The following is a 19,291-nucleotide window of genomic DNA, read 5'->3' on the forward strand; positions in this document are numbered from 1 at the left end:
CCACTATTGTCACAGTTCTGCAAGTCTTTGAGCCCTCTTTCCCCAGAGAAAGAATTCATAGCAACTTATCTATGTTAACTATGAACTGTTACTATGATAATCAGTTACTATGAACTGCAGAAAATGATATTCCATCAGACAACTACTCATTAATATTTACCAATCGGATATGTAACAAATGTTTATGGAAATTAATAGGTTGAGATATGGAATAATTATGTCATCTTCTATAAGTATGGTAACAGTTCTGAAACCCAAATTGAACACATCACCTGACAACTCTACCCCATATTCTGAATTGAGATTGTTGCAGGCTACTCTTCTATAGTTACATCAGATCTCAAAGAGGGGAAGTCATCGTGATACCAGTTGCCTTCGGTATTTAGTAATAGATGTTATATGATGGCGTGAAAGTATTCAGTGAGCTCTGAATAGCAAATAATTTACAACATCAGGAAATACATACTTCTAGTTCTTTGGCATAAAGCTACTTTGAAACTTTGTCAGGGATAAGAACATCTGATACAATGACAACGTAAGAGTCATTCAATCTCTCTTTATCAACATAAGTTCTGTAAGGGAGGAAAAAGTTTTCTTCTACTTTTCTAGGTTCTTTGGCTGGTCTAATAATTAATTTGACATGAGACAGATTAACAAGAGAAAAATTTAGTTACATATGTACAGGAGCCCCATAAAAATATGAGACCCAAGGGCAAATCAAGCAGTTGAGGCTTATCTGCCATCCTGAGCTAAGAAATGGGATGGGGGCCTATAGCTTTAAAGGGAAGGAGGGTCATCCACAAGACAACAAGAACAGATGTTTGGTAAGTAGATGTTTGTTCTGCCATGCAGATAGGTCTTTCAGATAAAAGTTATCTTTGATAATAGCTCTCTTTCTGGACCAGGACCCCTACCTAAATTATTTTCGGTAGTCAAAGGAGAGGTAAAAGTTTTCCTTTAGTCTGCTGGATTTTGATTGCTTTCAGCTCAAAATAATCCACATGCCAAAGCGGCATATTTTGGAATTACATATTTTGTTCCCCTTCAAGCCAAAAAACTTTAATAATGAAGAGGTTTTTCATCACATTAATAGAAAGGTAAAGATAAATAGTATATAGAAGTTTTCCAAAGGTAAATCTGTTCTTATATACAGCAGCAAATGTGTTCTTTATAAAGTTTTGCTTCCATACTCATTGTTTACAACCTTAGAACCTCCGCACAATGGAATTTTTAAATGAAATAAACACTTGAATATTATAATGGAGAATTTTATTTCACCCTTTCTCAAAATAGGTTAATAGGTGGCACTGATATCTTCCAACTTCAAACGTAGTTGAACTTGCCTTTCTAAAAATAGGAATTGGGGGCCAAATAAAAAATTAAATGCACATCTATTTAAAGAAGAGTTATTCAAAAACAATGTTTACTTTATATAGTTTTATATTTAACACGTTTTAAATATAATTCTCTATCTCATCTTTTAAACTATAATTTGTCTATAATAATAAAGCCTAATTCTTTGGAAATAATGCTCAGTTAGCATAATTGGCATTTATAGAGTTTAAAAGTATATTATAGAATATTCTGTCACTTGACACTAAATTGAAATTTTAAAGAAAATGATGGAAATAGCTGTAAGGGGAAAAAAGTAGCCTTTTCAATCTAATTTGTTATGCACTGCAGTAGGGTAATGGATGCAATGAAAGTTCTTTTATGGAGTTCCCATGTCCAAAAGGTATTTAGGTAGCAAAAGATGTTAAGCAGACCCCCTGCAATCCCCCTTTAACTGAAGATAGCAGGAAATAAGGAATATAGGTCTGTGTCCTCCTGATTTTTATTTCCTTAGGAGTACAACTTATGCAAAGGACACCTTAGGCTGCTTAGCAGATCACAAAGGGTGCACTAGACCCCCTTGCTGTCTGCTTAAATAGAGTGATCTAAAGGATGGCTGAAACCATACCGGGAGTTCAATCCTTCAGGTGGGTCTTTTCAAATTCCAATAGTGAGGAGTTACTGGAGAATTGGTAAGGATTTCACTAGGCCCCAGCAGGTTTGAGATCAAAAGCTTTGGTTAAATAAAAGCCTGTTGGGAAATCTTAAAACCTCTTTGTAATGTAACTTTAAAAAGTTAATACAAAGAACCCTTAGACTGAAGCCCGTAACAGCATGAACAAAGAGTATATCAAAACTGATTCCATTAAGAGAGAGCGGACATACAAATTCACTTAATTTAAAGAGCAATCCAGTTATATTACTACGTGAGAGAATAGAACTTATACCATACCATCCAGCCCATTTAGAAGATGTGCTCATTTTTTGTTACATATGCCAGACTTCATTCTTTGTCATTCAGATATGCTTTTTAAATAACATATATATTCATTTTCTGAAAAGAGAAAGAGCGATGCGCATTTAAATTCACTCCTAAAGAAGACTCTTTTAAAACAAATTAAAATTAAACTTGATGGGGACCCATCAGTCAGTTGGCTATCTCTTTTTCATGGTGTCAAACTGCCAATTGCCCATTCTCCTTAAAATAATAAACCTTCAATTGATATTGATTGGTAGATCACTAATGAGTGCTTTAATTATAATATAATTTTTATAATTAATATCAATCCATTTCTTCACAAGTCACACACTTTTATTAACTGAACTCATCCATTAACAGTTTAGTGATAATATTTTGCTCAGTCAACAACCATCCCCTCAAAAAATCTTTATTTGGTTTTAATGTGTGAATTTTGCAATTAGTTCTGAATCTTTCAAAACACTTTCATGTCTTCGGTGTGTCTCCCATTTTCACATTAGGTAGGTGAGACGGGTGCTTTTAGCATTGTTTACCTTTTTGTTTTTAATAAATAGGGATACCAAAGCATACTGGGTAGGACAAATAATGTGCTCTTGATTGCAAAGCCATTTTGAGAAGGCTTGGATTAGAACCTTTAGCTCCCAATGTCAAGCCTAGAAATTTTTCAACTGAGCAATGTCTCACAGATCTCAGAAGGTGATTATAGCTTATGTTAAAAGATAAACTGAGGCATATTAACATTAAGAGTTTATATGAACAGCAATTGATTCAAATAGGGCAGCATCCAATCTAGCAGATAGAAAAGAGTTGTGTGGAGCTGTACGAAATGAAAGACTTATAGGCTGAAGGGAGCAGGAACAGGAAGGACTTATAGGCTGAAGGGAACAGGAACAGGAACAGGAAGTTACACAAGACAAAAAAGGGATTTGGAGTGCAAGGTCACTTCCCTTTAGGGGATAGCAGGGGCCTATCTAGTGCTCATCAGGGGATCCCCAACTGACTGGTTTAAGATTCCATTTCTAGAAAAACCAAAACTGTAATTAGGTTAAGTCTCAATTTTGGCATCCTAGGGTAATAGAAATGATTCCATCTTGGGCCTGCTGTCTAGTTTTTAACATTTAAGTCACACACAACTGTATTTGTTCCAAAGAATTCTTTTCCAAGTGTGGTCATTATCAATAGCAAATATCCTGAAATTCTCATATTGATAGATGGAGATACTGTGGTCTGTGTATCCATATTCAATTTCTTATCTGCATCTTCTCCTGTCTTCTTTGCTCATACCTTCTTTTATTATTTGCTTCTACCTCTGTTCTTCTCTCGGTGTGTCATCTGATTAATGACAGGGAAATGAAAAAAAGGAGAGTGGCTCTGGGACTTTCTGTGGGAAAGATATAAAAAGCTTTGGAAAAGGGTCAATTATTCCTTGAATGAACCATCCCAATGAGTTGGGGTTTTTTTGTTTTGTTTTGTTTTGTTTGTTTTTGTTTTTGTCTTACCAAGTACCAGCAGGCCCTTAAAAAATTATGAACAAAGATCGCAATTAACTGGCTCTATTGAAAACAACAAATTTACATTTGTGAGAATCCTGCATCCTCACAGAGTCTCCACTGAAACAGCTGAGGCAGCACCCCACTCTTCACAGGTGTGCCATCAGACATTGGTCCACTCAAAGCTCTTCAGTGAGCTCCTATGGATGTCTGTCCTGATGGAATGTTGCCTCACACAGTTCCTCCATGCAATTTGCCATTTGTGATATATAAACAACTTTAAATCAATAGTGAAGGGTGCATATGGTTGCTAAATCTTTGATCCCCAAATATGTATATATAAGTATGCATTGCGTGAGTGTACTTACATCCATACTCCATATGGATTACATATATGCTCATACCAATATAGCTAACTGATGAGGTGTTATTCTGCTCCAACACCGACTCCATGCTCAGTGGGAGCTCTGTGACTAGCTTATCCCAATTGGATATTTTGGATACTTTTATAGACATACTAAGACCTTACTATTCCTGAAGTTATTGCTTAATTGTTTAGTGGGCTTTGAGTTTTTAAATCCATTCCAATGCATATTCTAGTATTTGAATTCAAGTCTTGAATTTAAAAAGTTCAAAAATCACTCCTTTAGCAATAAATAACTTGAACGTAAAGGTATTCTTTGAACCCTTGGCAACCATCAGCAAGATTCTGGCCACTGAAGAGATTATTTTATTTTATTTTATTTTATTTTATTTTTAAGATTTTATTTATTTATTTGACAGAGAGAGACACAGCGAGAGAGGGAACACAAGCAGGGGGAGTGGGAGAGGGAGAAGCAGGCTTCCCGTGGAGCAGGGAGCCCGATGCGGGGCTCGATCCCAGGACCCTGGGATCATGACCTGGGCTGAAGGCAGGCGTTTAATGACTGAGCCACCCAGGCGCCCCAGAAGAGATTATTTTAAAAGTAGATGCTATAGAACCAGTTTTAGGACATTTATAATTTTGTAGTGGGTGGGATACCTGCAAAGATGACACACAAATTCAAGAATTGTTCCATATTGTTTCTTCAGTGACTACCACAGGACACATGATAGCTGTTTAATAAATGCTAACTGAGCTAATGAATAAAAAATAGATGAACAATTAGAGGACAAAATGAAACAGATGATTATGTGTTGAATTTTTTTCAGTGACCAAAGGAGAAAAAGCAAAAATTAATATCTAGAATTTTTCAAAGTGAAAATAGCTGTCTTTTCTCACTAATAAATAATGCATGTTCACTGGAAAGTGTTCAAATATCTCACAATAATTCCTCTATTAAAGAAAACCAGTTTTAATGATTTAGTATATGTTGTTCATCCATGCACATTGAAAGTTGACATTTTTTAAAACAAAATTGGAACCAAAATATATGTGTATTTTGTTAAATGGCTAACTTTAAAAATTTAACAATATATTGCTGGTACCTCTCCATAATACAAGTGTCTCTCTTTAACTGCCTAAGGTAGCTTATATTTTCTATATCTGATAATGTATTTAGCTCTTTTGACAGATATTTTGGTTGCATTAAATTTTTTATTCTTATAAAGAACATTTCAATAAATATCTTTTAATATTTTTCAAGTTCAGATTTATTTTCTTGGCATACATTCTAAGACATGAAATGGGCTTAAAACGTTGAAGTATTTGGGTAGAATTATTCTCTAAAAAGGTTGTGTCAGTTTATACCCCCACCAACTATGTATAAGCCATTTTCCCTATAAATTAGCCTGGATAGAATTCATTTAAAAAATCTTTGTTAATCTAATAAGGAAAATAATCTCATTGTTTTCTTTTTTCCTTACTGTTGTTTTAAATCTTAGACTACTAGGGAACATTTAAATAAATCAGTTATTTGATAAATCACACATGGCCCACCCATGGAACATGTTCAGTACCAAATTGACTTCCCTCTCCTATCCAACACCTTACTGGAGCGTGTCTGTGCAGTAGATATGAATCAAGGAAATAAGAAGATCTCAAAATTACGTTAAATGCACTTAGGAAAGATCAAATCTATGTGTTAAATCTTAAAATAAAAAGCTTTGATTATTGACCACTATAACTACTTTTCATCACTATTCCCCTCTATTCATATGGATAATTAAGTAAATAAAACAGTTCACAAAGTATAGACCCTGTTTTAGGATGCATTCTTCAAGTCATCTTGCTACTAGTAATAATAAGACAACCTACCTGTAATGGTTTTGAAGGCTCCAGTGGGATTGTCCACCACACACTCAACAAGCTGCTGACATGATGTGCTGTTGGAAGAAAGAATCTGTGAAACAAAGAGATGTGTCTAAGAATATACCACCAGCGACATGAATAAAAACCATTTTATATTTCCATAGTCCCAGTCTGTTTATGTGCCAAATCTTGTCAGGGAAAAAGAAATTGCACTTTTATAATCTTATCTCAAAGAGTAAACACTGGTCTATATCTCTTGCCCATGAAGAATGGCAGGATCTTTGTGGGAAGGTCCTAAAGATGTCATATGTCTCTTTATGGACTTGGTCAGCACTTCCATGTAACCTGCCCCTGGATATGAAACTGTCTATATTTTGAAGGAAAAAATGTAAAGATCTCCAGCCCCACTATTTTACTACTCATTATAAAAGGAGTGTAGTGAGCTACCTACTATGTTCACTAAGAGATAGTAGTTGTGTTAGCTGTCTATTGCTATGTAACAAATAAACCCAAAGTTTAGTGGTTTAAAACCCCACACATTTACTATTTCACAGTTTCTGTGGGTTTGGAATCTGTGTCCAGCCTAGCAGAGTCTTTTGCATCAGGGTCTTGCAATATAGATGTTATCTGGTGCCACAGTCACATCAAGGGTCAGCTGAGGCAGGATCCACTTCCAAGCTCACATTTACTAATTGGCTGGACTCAGTTCCTCACTGGCTATTGGAATGAGAGTCTCAGTTCCTTGCTGGCTGTTGGCCAGAGGTTACCCTCAGTTCCTTGCCATATGGGGCTCTCCAACATGGAAGCATGGTTCATCAAAGCCAGCAAGGAAGTCACTATGACAGAAGTCTTTTATAACCTAATCATAGAAGTGACATCCATATTCTATCACTAATAGCAAGTCACTAGGTTCAACCCATACTCAAGGGGAGAGGATTAGACAGTGCTGTGAATACGGAGAGGCAGGGATCGTTGGAAGCCATCTTGAAGGCTATCCACCACAACAAGTGGTTTCTCAGTTAATGGCAGTAGAGGAGCCTGGGGGAAAGTAGGAAGGAGAATGCCAGGAAACATGGAGAGGAATTCCTTGGGAAAAGGTGCACAATACCCCAGTGATATACACTCTGTCAATAAACACAGTTGAGGGGCGTCCGGGTGGCTCTGTTGGTTGAGCGTCTCCCTTTGGCTCAGGTCATGATCTCAGGATCTTGGGATCGAGCCCCATGCTGGGCTCCCTGCTCAGCGGGGTGTCTGTTTCTCTGTCTCCTTCTACCCTTCCCCCCTGCTCGTGCTCTCTCTCCCTCTCTCTCGCTCTCCTCTCTTTCTCTCTCAAATAAATAAATTCTTTAATGGGGCGCCTGGGTGGCTCAGTTGGTTAAGCGACTGCCTTCGGCTCAGGTCATGATCCCGGAGTTCCGGGATCGAGTTCCGCATCAGGCTCCCTGCTCAGCAGGGAGTCTGCTTCTCCCTCTGACCCTCCTCCCTCTCATGCTCTCTGTCTCTCATTCTCTCTCTCTCAAATAAATAAATAAAATCTTTAAAAAATAAATAAATAAATAAATAAATAAATAAATAAATAAATAAATTCTTTAAAAAAACACACACACACAATACAGTTGAATCTGGAGGTATTAGCTGCCTTGAGAAAGTGCGTTAAGTCCCAGGTCAAATTAGTACGTACCATGTCAAAGCAATAATGGCTCCAATTATGTATACATTGGGAAAAATCGAAACAACAGGTATTACTGGGTGATGATGGAGCAAAACCTAAGACAAAGACAATAATTGATAACAAAGAAACACAACCTCAAGCAAGAGGGAAAACATTCCATAGCTAATGTAAAAAAGATCGTAACTCTTATTGCCTTAAAATGCTGTATCTAACCATTAATAGCAACAAAATGAAATTAATGACATTCAAAAGACTCTTAATCTGTATTTACCATATCAAACATATCCATATACCATTTATTTACCATTTGGCAAGTGGAAATTTTGAGTTTGTTTTGTCAAGAACATAGACCTAGGGGTAATTTAATGTTTACCCTTACTTTGCACCCACCCTTCACTTTGATAGGATAGTTGGTTCAAGGGAGGGGTATATTTGGGGACCATAAAACAAAATATAGAAACTATAGCTTACTGATCCACACAGAAGTAAGGGGCTTGTTCTTATGATATCTTTGTTATCAGCATGGCTGTTCTAATAAGTTGAGCTAATCAGCTGAGCATATGCATGTATGGGTTATATACATATTTTTATGATAACAAAAATGAACAGAGATACAGCAGATAAATTGTTATGCTTGGTTTTTGGGTAAAAACTTACTAATTAATGCAAGTGTTGCGATCATTTTTATGACATTCCCCAAAGATGGCACTTTAAGGGTTATGCCATATGCTGATTGACAGCAGCTGTAATTCCATACAATGAGACTGGCTCATATTGTTTGAAGTGAGGTGATATTCATCTCTTGAAACTGATCAAACATACGACTGCATCAAACAGTATCACAACATAATCACGCTGTATGTGGGGACTGCCAAGTTTGATCACCATGTTGTCCTCCATTCCCTCGGACTTCTCTAATAGAAGTTGTGACATACCACTGCTTCCACATTTTCCTTTAAGAACTGCAAAATCTAAGAAGAAAAAAATCCTGCATAAAATTGTGATTTGGTTATGCTGTGTGAGTGTACATCTGCAGACTGCTTTAGAATAACAAATTTGCTCCTGCTAAGATCTCTCTAAATATACAAATAAACATGTAGTAAGGCCCAAGATAAAAAGTGAAGATTCCAAACAAGGTGAAAATAATTCAAATGCCCTTTGTTTTTTTCAGTAAACAGCAAACTTGGAAGAAATGTCTTTTTTTTTTTAATACTTTTCAGTGTCTGTAACTCCCAATGATAATTTTTTTTCTAATGTGCTGTTTTGCAAAGCCACTTGATTTTTCTACTGACCTTGGGGCTCTTTTGGCTTCGGATGAAAATGATTAAGAGTCTGTTCCTCTCCTACTCCCAGTTGCTGCTGATCTTGGAAAGAAGGAGGAGGATGGGCGTGAGTGAATGAGGGTGATTTAGCTACTCGCTTGGTGGCATTCTTCATGGCATGGAGTCTGATAACACAGTGGTTTGTAGAGTGATGAAATTTAGGGACTGCCCTTTTATTATCTAGTCATCTACCCATCTGCCCATGCATCCATGCATCCATGCATCCACCTATCCAATAACCTATAAAAGAGCCATTGAGATATTTTGGGGACTATGTTCCGGATAGTTTACAAAGAAATGGGGTGCTTAGATGAGAGTCATCTATTCATGATGATATTCACTGAGAGATATGTTAACAATCCTGATTCTCCAGTGTGAGTCCATGCAAGTCTCCAAGATGCCACCACCCTATCTGGACTTTATTCACTTGTGTAACTCTTCTCTAATCCTGACCTCTTAGGCTAAACATCCTGTCTTTTAGTCCTAAAGAAACCATGTGGCTCTTTCAGAGACTCATTGGGATGTCCAGAACGCAGAGGCTGTCTCTGACTGGTTACCCGAACACCCACACAGCCATCTGTCTTCTGCTGCTCCTATGTTATGGTGGGCACCAGGGAATCTGTGAGGCCTCTTTGGGTTCCCTCAAGATACAGGATCAGGTAGCTCTCTGCTCCCAGATTCCTTTAACCATGGGCATTTCTCCAAGCTTAGGTGTGGGAAGGTTAGGCCAAAGTCCCTTCACAGAAGCACCACCAATATGTAAACTCTGTGTTTCCCTTCTGACTGTTTTCTCCTTTTCTTCCCTTCTTCAACCTATCTATGGGGTCTTTATTTAATATGAGGTGAAAAACACCGGCTTTTCATCTATTTTTCCCAAATCATTGGCTCGTGATATTAGTGTCATGCTTTGAGATCTTTAGGGCCTTCATGCTTGATATACAAATACTCAGGATTTCAAAATTAATATTTAAGAATTGACTCTTCCTCTCTCATTCTGCAAGAGAATACATTTCCTAAGCAAGTAAGGAAGAAAGTCCTAGCTGCTGCCCCAAGGTGGAGAAGGGCCACTATGTACCCTCTCTCTTACTTCTTTGTCTTCTAATGGGTTCATTTTGTTGTTTGACTTTTTACTTCCCTTTTCTCTGAATTTTTTTAGAGTTCAGTTGGCTGTTTTGTTTTGTTTTTTTTCCTAGTGTATTGAATGGAATAGTTAATTTGCTATTTTTAATCTTTCTTCTTTTGAATTATAAATTGTGAAGACTGTCCATTTATCTCTAAGCACTACTTACTCTACATCGTAGATTTTTTGTTTGTTTGCTAGTGGTTGTTTTCTTTAAATTTGGGGTTTTTTTAAGTTTCTATTTTAATTCCAGTTAGTTAACATGCAGCATTGTACTAGTTTCAGGTGTATAATATAGTGACTCAACACTTCCACACATCAGTCAAAAATTTGCAAAGAAATCTAGACACAGAGTACAAATATGTCATTTTTTTCTGAATACTTCTAAGTTGCTAACCTGCTGTTCTGTAAGCCCCAAACACTTGAATATGTTTTCTACAAATGAGAACATCTTCCTACTTAACTGCAACACAACCAGTAAAAGCAGAAGATGAACTTTGATACACTCCTGCCCTTTACTCAACAGACCACATTCCGGAGTCATCAACTGATGCAATAATATCTTTTGTTACCAAAAGATCCAGTTGAGAATCACAGGCTACATTAAGTTGTCATGTCTCTTTGGTCTCCTCCAGTCTGGAATATTCCTCACTCTGCCCTGGATTTTTATGACTCTCATGCTCTTGAAGATAAATCTAGTTATTTTGCAGAATTTCCTTTGGTTTAAGTTTGTCCGATGTTTCCTCATGATTAGATTCAGGTCACAGTGTCATAGAAGCAAGACTGAGTTCCTCTCAAATCATCACACCAGTTCATGCATGATTTCAATAACTGATGTTTTCTTTGACCTCTTTCGACCATCACAAAAGTGAAGTCTTCTAGGCTTTCCCAGCATAAGTTACTTCCCTCCCTTTTTGTGGGGAGGTACTTTGAAATTATATAGATATCCCGTTTTCATAAAACTTAAATTTATTCATTAATGTTGGTATGGTCTCATGGCTTCCTGTTTTACTTAATATTGTAAATTCTATAAGCTATTATCATATTACTATCTATATTAATTTTGATACTCAAATTATGGCCAATGTGGTCAATAGGAGCCCCTTTAAGCTGGCTTCTAGGGCCTTTTCATATGTCCCCATCATTTTTTTTTTTACCCACTTCATTGGTTTCTGGCACAAGGTCCAGGTTCTTCTTACACCTTTCCTCTCTCCAGCCCCAGAATCAGCCATTTCACTAGGAAGTCCTATTTCCTTTTACGGGACAATGGTATTTAGAAGCCAAGATCTGTGTGCTGTATGTGCTCATTGTTATCAGAGTGTTGCTGCTTCCAGGCCCTAACAGAAGACAGAACCAGGAAGTATATGTATGCCTACACCATATATTTACATCTAAATTTATTTCTATCTATCTATACATATTGAAAACCATGAGTTCATGCTGACACTTCCAAGTTCACATGTTTACTCCAGTTTTTTGCCTTTCCATATATGTAACTACATTCTTTATTAATGAGAAGCCTAGCTTCCATTCTTCTTCAGGTATTTACTTATGTGATCAACCTCACTTTATGCAACCAATCTCCTATTCACACTGCTACCCCCTTCCCCACACAGATGCCCTCCTTTTCCTGCTTGGGATCTGATTTCTTCTGTGTGGACACTTTCTCACTGGGTGCAGGCTGATTCTCATGCCAGAGTGCCTGCCATCCCTGGTGGATGTTCTCCTCATCCTTCTTGGGCTCTGATACCTTCCTCTGAGCCACTGCAGCTCCACCTACCTGCTCTGTCCCCCTTAATAGCATTAAGACTGAATTATTCAAGAAGTGGAAGAAGTATCACTCAATGTTTGCCATGTAATACTTGTATTATCCTTCAGTTCTTCAAGTCATAAATTAGTTTATGTGTATTTTGCATTTTCAAATGGATTTTTGTTGTTGAGTTCTAATTTAATGACATTGTATTCAACTCTATTTTCTAATTTCTACATTAATCTTATTTATATCAGTTCTTGTATTTTTTTTGAGACTTCTTTGAGACCCAGTGAGTCATTAGTTTGGCGAATGCTTCAAGTTTGCCTCAAAAAATTCATATTCTCAAACTTTTGGGTTCAAGGTTCAATATATATTGATCATAGCAGGCTTGTAACTTGTCCAGATTTTGTATATCTTTACTAAGATTTTTGTTTCCTTGATTTGCCACTTACCAAGGTAAGAGCCTTAAAAATATTTTCACTGTGATTGTATGTTTGTCCTTTTTTTCCCCTAAAATATGATCAGTTTTTACTTCATGTATTTAGAGTGTACGCTATTTGATGAATACAAGTTCAGAAGTAGTATATCATCCAGGTGACTTATTCATTTTATCATCATGAGCTGGCTACAGTTAGTTATTCCTAACAATGTTTCAGTAATGATTTTTGTCTTAAAGTCTGTTTTTCTGATATTAATACAGCAGCACCAATTTTTGTTTTTGTTTTTGTTTTTTAGTTGATATTTGTCTTGTGTTTCTTTTCATAGAACTTCACTTTCAAACTTTTTATATCCTTAAGGTTTGAATGCATTTCAGTAGAAATTATTTACCTAAATGTTTAAAATACAAATTCAATCTTTTAATATCTGTTTTTAGCTGAGCAACTTTAGGTTGTTTGTATTTATTGTAATGTCTTCTATATTTGGATTTATTTCCACCATTACATTTTGTGCTTTTATTTATTTTTATTTTTATGTTTTAACTATCATTCTGTTTTCCTTCTTTCCTGCTCTCTTTTGGGTCAATTGAGTTTGTTATCTTTTAAAATTTCTTCTTGTTTGGAAATATATTTTATTTCCACTCTTTTACTCTCACTTTGTAAGGTCTAAGATTAATGAATATGTTTACCCTCTTTTTAACTAATGCAAAAATGTAATGACACTTAAAATCTGCTTATTCTCCACTTGTCTTATTGTTTTTCAGACTTTCATATCTACTTTGCTTTTTACAAAAAAAGATAATTTATTGATTTCTAAATTTCTTATGACACATTCATATACATAAAAAGAAATGAAGAGTTATAGAATCATAACCTCTGTCCAGTATCTAACTTAAGAAATAAAATTTTACTTACATAGTTAAATTACCCAGTGTAGCTCTCCTCCCCTCAGAAGTACCTACTGCAAAGTCAAGAGATGTTTCATTTTGCTTTTATGCCCCAAATGGTTACTTTTATTATTTTATCCAGAAAATGCTTATTTAGACTTATTATGTACTTACTATTTTATTTTGTCACTATTGCTTCTTACATCTCATTCTTGTTTGGATTCAACTTCTTTCTATGAAGAACATTCTGACTTGTTTCTTTCAGCAAAGTTCTGTAAGTCATAAGATTTCTCACTATTTATCTGGAAAGAAGTATTTGCTTTTGACTGCATTCTTGAATGACATAGGTATAGAGTATGAAATGTACATAAATATAGAATTGTTGATTGACACCTATTTTCTCTCAACATTTTGCAGACATTATTTTATTTTGTTTATTATGTTGCAACTGAGAAGTTTGTTGTCAATCTCTTTAGCATTCCTTTGTAGATAATCTGCATTAAAAGGTTGAGGTTTGTCCTATTCCCTTTATTAAATCCTTATGAAATTTCTACTACAAGGGATTTTTTCATTCGAACCTCCCTTTGTGTATATATTTGTGTGTGTGTGTGTGTGTGTAAATTATATATACAAATATATGTATAACCTCAGATCTATTTTCTTTACAACCTCAGATTTACTTCCAAGTTCATGAATTCCACATAAACTGTATCTAATATGCCCTTAAAACCACTGGTTGCATTTAACTCTGAGGGCAATATTTTACATTTCTAGAATTTCTAATTGGTTCTTTATCAAATCTGTATGTATCTTGTTTTTAATGCTTTTATTTTTCTTTCTCTAATGCTTTAGACATTTTAAATCCATATGTGTTACAGTCTCTCTGGTTATTATTACCTATTATTATCTGATAGTTTTGTAGTTCCTGGGAGTATAATTCTCCTGCTTTTTCTCTTTTCTAAATCTCTCAAGGTGGATTGTTACCTTGTATGTTTTGGAATTTTGAATGGTGAGCTCATCTTTGATCGGCTTCAGCTGGAGACATCACATATGGCCTGGGATAAGGTTGTATAGCACTAGATTTGCTCTCAGTTTGCTTCTGCTGGGAATACATTGACATCTCAACCTGGAGTCTTAGAAGCCATGCAGTTTGAACACCAAGCTCACCTGATTGGTGTTCAATCATATAAATCACATGACATGTCTGTGTTTACAAATTCTCTGGGAAGGCTTATTTTCCACCTTGCACCCAAGGCTAGATAGCTTACTTCCTTGTTTTCTCTTTGTGCTAGTTTGCAGATTATTTCCTGTCTACCATTTTATTGAAAGGGTAGCCCTTAAATGATCCTGGATTTTTGTTAAGTTTCAGTTTCAACATCCCTCCCGCCCCCCAACGCCCTCAGAATTTCCAAGGCCTTGTTTTCTGTGTATCTCTGAGTATGAAAATGAAAGCTCCTAGGCTAGGGTGACGGTTCTGAGACATAAGCATCACCCTAGCCTACCCCAGCTAGTTCGTGTCATTATCACATGAGCTCTGAGTTTTCTCTTCCTTTTGGTCCCTGGTGATGTTTCTTATTTTCTTGTGACCTAAACTATGGATTGAGGAGCATTTATTTTATTGTATCTAGAATTTTAGTATTTGTAGTTGGAGAATTTTTAGGGTATCTACACCATAATAATCCTGTAACTGGAATTCTCTTCTTGACATCCCATAGGCATCTCAATTTGCCACAAACCATTCTGGTGGGCTTCCTCACAAATCTGGATCTCTGCCAGGGTTTCCCATCTCAATTTCACAAATCAGAAAGCCATTCTGACCTCTCCTCCTTCATTGTCTAACCAGCCACAAAGCCCCCTTGATTCCTCTACTGAATATGTCCTGAACTAATCCACTTGTCTCCATCTCCACTGTCCCAGCTTAAGCCACCACCATCTTCCCCTGTGACAACCTCCTAATTCTCCTCCCCTCCAATCCATTATTTATACTACAGCCAGAGAAAACTTTTTAAAACCAATCTGAAAAATTTACTTTCCTGCTTAAAACTATCAATAACTTTCTATTGCTCTTTAGATAAAAAAAAATTTTAAATCCTTAATATGGTGTATTTCATATGGCTTATTCACCTCCATCATTAATTAATCCAACAAATATATACTGAGAAGCTACTACTTCTAGGCATGGTACTTAGTACTGGGCTTGTAGTGTGTATTAATCTGTTACAATAAAGTGAATGTTTGTGTCCCCCAAAATTCATAGTTGGAGTCCTAACCTTCGATGTTATAGTATTAGGAAGTGAAGTGATTAGGTCATGAGGGTGGAGCCCTCATGAGTGGGTTTAATGCCCTTATAAAAGAGTTCCCAAAGATCTCCCCTGCCCCTTCCATCATGTAGGAATACAGCAAGAAGATGACAGTCTATGAAAAAGAAGTGGGCTCTCACCAGACACTGAATCTTACCAGACACTTAATCTGGGACTTCCAGCCTCCAGAAGTATGAAGAATAAATTTCTGTTTTTGATTAGCCACCCAGTGTATGGTATTTTTGTTAGAGCAGCCTGAATGTACTAAGACAAACTGCCATAACAAAGTACCAGACTAGCTGGCTTAGTTAACAGAAACTTACTTTCTCACAATTCTGGAGTCTTTGGAAGCTAGAAGTCCAAGATCAAAGTATGGATAGAGTTGATTTCTGGGGCCTCTCTTGTTGTCTTATAGATGGTTGTCTTCTCCCAGGTCTTCACATGATTTCCCCTTTGTGTGTGTCTGTGTCTGTGTTTTAGTCTTCTCTTCTTATACAGACACCAGTCAGACTGTTATAGGGCCCACCTCAATAACCTCATTTTAGTTTAAACACCGTATCTCCAAATACAGTCACATTCTGAGGTACTAGGTGGTAGGACTTCAATAGATGAAGTTTAGGAGAGATACAATTCAGCCCATAATACTGTAGTAAACCTCACCAACCACCATTCTCTTGGCACTTTCCTATTTCCTCTGCTTTCCAGAAACTTCTCTGTAAGAAGTGAGCTTCTCTTTCTTACCTTAGGGACTTTGCAAAGATTGTTCCCTTCATTTGGAATGCTTCTCTCCCTGCTCCCAATGTTGCTTAGCCAAAGGCTAGAGCTCAGCTTCAATGTCACTTCCTCAGAGAAACATTTCCTGACTCTCAGATTAGGTCTCTGTGTTTTGTGTTCCTCGCATCCTTTTTGTACCACTTCCTATAATTCTAATTAAATGATTAACTGTATAATTAGTGAATTTCCTTGATCCTACAATGCTATGAGTTGTTAGATGCACCATCAATTTCAAAACACTTTTAGGGAGAGGAAAGAAATACTACTCTATTAGTCAGCTATTGCTATAATAATGCTGCATAAAAAAACCACTCCAAAATTCAGTGACTTGAAAAAACAAGCCTTTATTTTTCTCTCATGAGCCTATGAGTTGCTATAATTCACTTGTACAAGACTCAATTCCAGCTTCCCAGCTCTGGGTTCCAGGCTGACAGCTGGGTTCAGGTCTACTTCATGTATCTCCATATGTTCCTTGGAATGCAGGTTACCCAGCCCACGGTATTCTCCTGGTGAGTGCAGTTCATGTGGAGGGCATACGCAATGCCTGTTAGAGCCTCAGCTTAGAATAGGTACACTGTCACTTCCACCCAACTTCATTGTTTAAAGCAAGTGACAGCCAAGCCTAAATTCAGCATGTTGGGGAGAGTACCCTGCCTCCCCTAGTAGGGTGCACTGTGAAGTCACTTGGAAAAGGGCATATGTGTAGAATGTGTAATTCTATGATAAGAAAGAATTGGGAGCAATAATTCAATCTACCATAACTATAGTAAAGACTATGTACATAAATTTTTATTTTGTTGTCTTAAAATAGATTATCCAAATAGTTTGTCTCTACAAAGATATACCACTTTCTTCTATATTATGAGCAAATCTTCACAGTCAGAGCCTAAAGTATCTTCTGAGTCACTTGTGGTCACCAGTAGTTATGCACCACATATGACCAGTCCTTTATATAACCCAGGTGTGGGTCTGGACTTCTTTAACAGTTGTGTAAGTTTTAGGCATACAGAAGAATAGTAGAGTCCCATTTGCACATTCAATTTAGTTACACTCAGACATTTCCCTCCCATAACGAACTCTCTTATTAATGGAAATTAAACTTTTTTTCAATAAAAATCAACAAATAGTTTTTGACACATGCTTGATACCTGAATGAGAACCCTTCAAATGCTTGAAACTCTCTAGCTTGCAAATTCTACAACCAGTTTCCAATGTCAATTGTACTGTCTAGTATGTGACAGGCAATTCTTTTGAGTATATCTTAATAACGAAAGAAAACACAAGTTTATCTCGTGGCGAATGCCTTTCCATCTTAGGGGGTCTGCAAAGGACTTGAGTGTTTCTAGATGACATTTAAGTGCAAGTGCATCATTTCTCCAGTGATGAATGTGAGCTTCACTTAAGCCATCTCGTAGCTCTATCTCCAGGTTTTTCTGCCGATGCAATAACTTTCATTTCAAAGTTACCTTGGAGTGTGATCCTTTGAAAGAAATTTGAAAAGACAATTAGAGATCTAAATTTAAGTTAAAATTCCACCCTGTATGGTGATAGTGGTGTAAATAACTCAAGCAAGAAAGTATTTGTTTAACAAGAGATACGATGTCAAATGTATCACAACTTATTCCTCTTCCTAATAGCTGGTAAGTTTTGTTTGTTTGTTTGTTTGTATTGTTTTTGTTTAACATGGATTGAAGGATCCATCCCAAGGTAACACTGGTGTGGTCATCCGAAATTATGTCCTGTGTTTCCTTAAGTCCCCTACTACAAGTGTGGGGAAAGTAACCCAGGCAGGGTGAATAAGGGTCTTTTTTACCAGGGTCTGAGTTGGATGCTAGAAATGATAGATTCTCTCTTCTGAGGTTGTAAGGATCATGTGAAATATACAAGAGTCATCGTTCCTACCACACACACACAACCTTCTAGAGAAAAAAACCAAAACCAAAAAACAACAATCCAGACGATGACCTAGAGAAAAACAGAGAGAGAGAGAGAGAGAGAGAGAATGAGAGAGAGAGAGAGAGAGAGAGAACTGAGCCAGATCCCAGCTTGAGCATGGAATTCTCTCCTTAAGGCCCAAGATCATCTTCTAGGACTTTCTGACACATAAGCCAAATGTTATGCCTGATTTGTGTGAGTTGATTTTCATCACTTGCAATCAAATAGAGACACAGAGTCCTGTTTCAAAATATATCAAAATAAAATAATATTACAAAATAATAGCTGCGGGAACAGCATCATGGTTAGAAAAAAAGCACAATAGCGCAGCACCCAAAAATAATTTCTGAATAACTCAAGTTCTTCATTTGTTTTTTTTGAAGAAGATGAGGGGAAGAGAGATCCTTAAAAATCCCCCTGCCCCCCGCCAAGTGGTTCACGCGCAGCAGCTGCTTCTGCTCCCTTACATCTGTCTTCGAATTCCAGTCTCCTGTCTTGATAACCTCCTCCCCCCTCCCCAGATTTAACCTTTGGAACTTTTGTTCTCTCTCCCTTTCCTCCCTATTCTCATGCCTACAGCCCCAAGGAACTTGTCAGTCAAAGCAGGACTCTCAAGGCAGGAGAGCCTCAGGACACAAGAAACTGTTAGCAAGATGAGAAAAGACTGGGAAGGTCCACGTGCTCCTCCTTTTCATCCCATTGCCCCCTTCTTACAAATGTTATAAAATGAAAAAAATTTACGCCTTAGGTTTGAGGTTATACAAATATTGTTTAACACATTTTTTCTTGCTAACCCCATGCCTTCCACATACATATTAAGTACCTAAAAACAATTTTTTGAGTCAACAAAGAAGAAATTACTGCCGAAATGAATTACTGAGTGAACGAAAAAGGAATATATGAATAAATGTAAAAATAAGACATTAAACATTTTGTGGAAATTATTACTGAGAAATTCATGGTCAATAAATGTTTGATTAAAAAATACATTTCTAAAACCCAAGTCTTTCCTTTGCATACATTAAAAAAAAAAAAAGAATGCACAAAAGGACTTAGAAAG

The sequence above is a fragment of the Halichoerus grypus genome, chromosome 4 (genome assembly GCF_964656455.1).
Source record: "Halichoerus grypus chromosome 4, mHalGry1.hap1.1, whole genome shotgun sequence".
Taxonomy (NCBI): Eukaryota; Metazoa; Chordata; class Mammalia; order Carnivora; family Phocidae; genus Halichoerus; species Halichoerus grypus.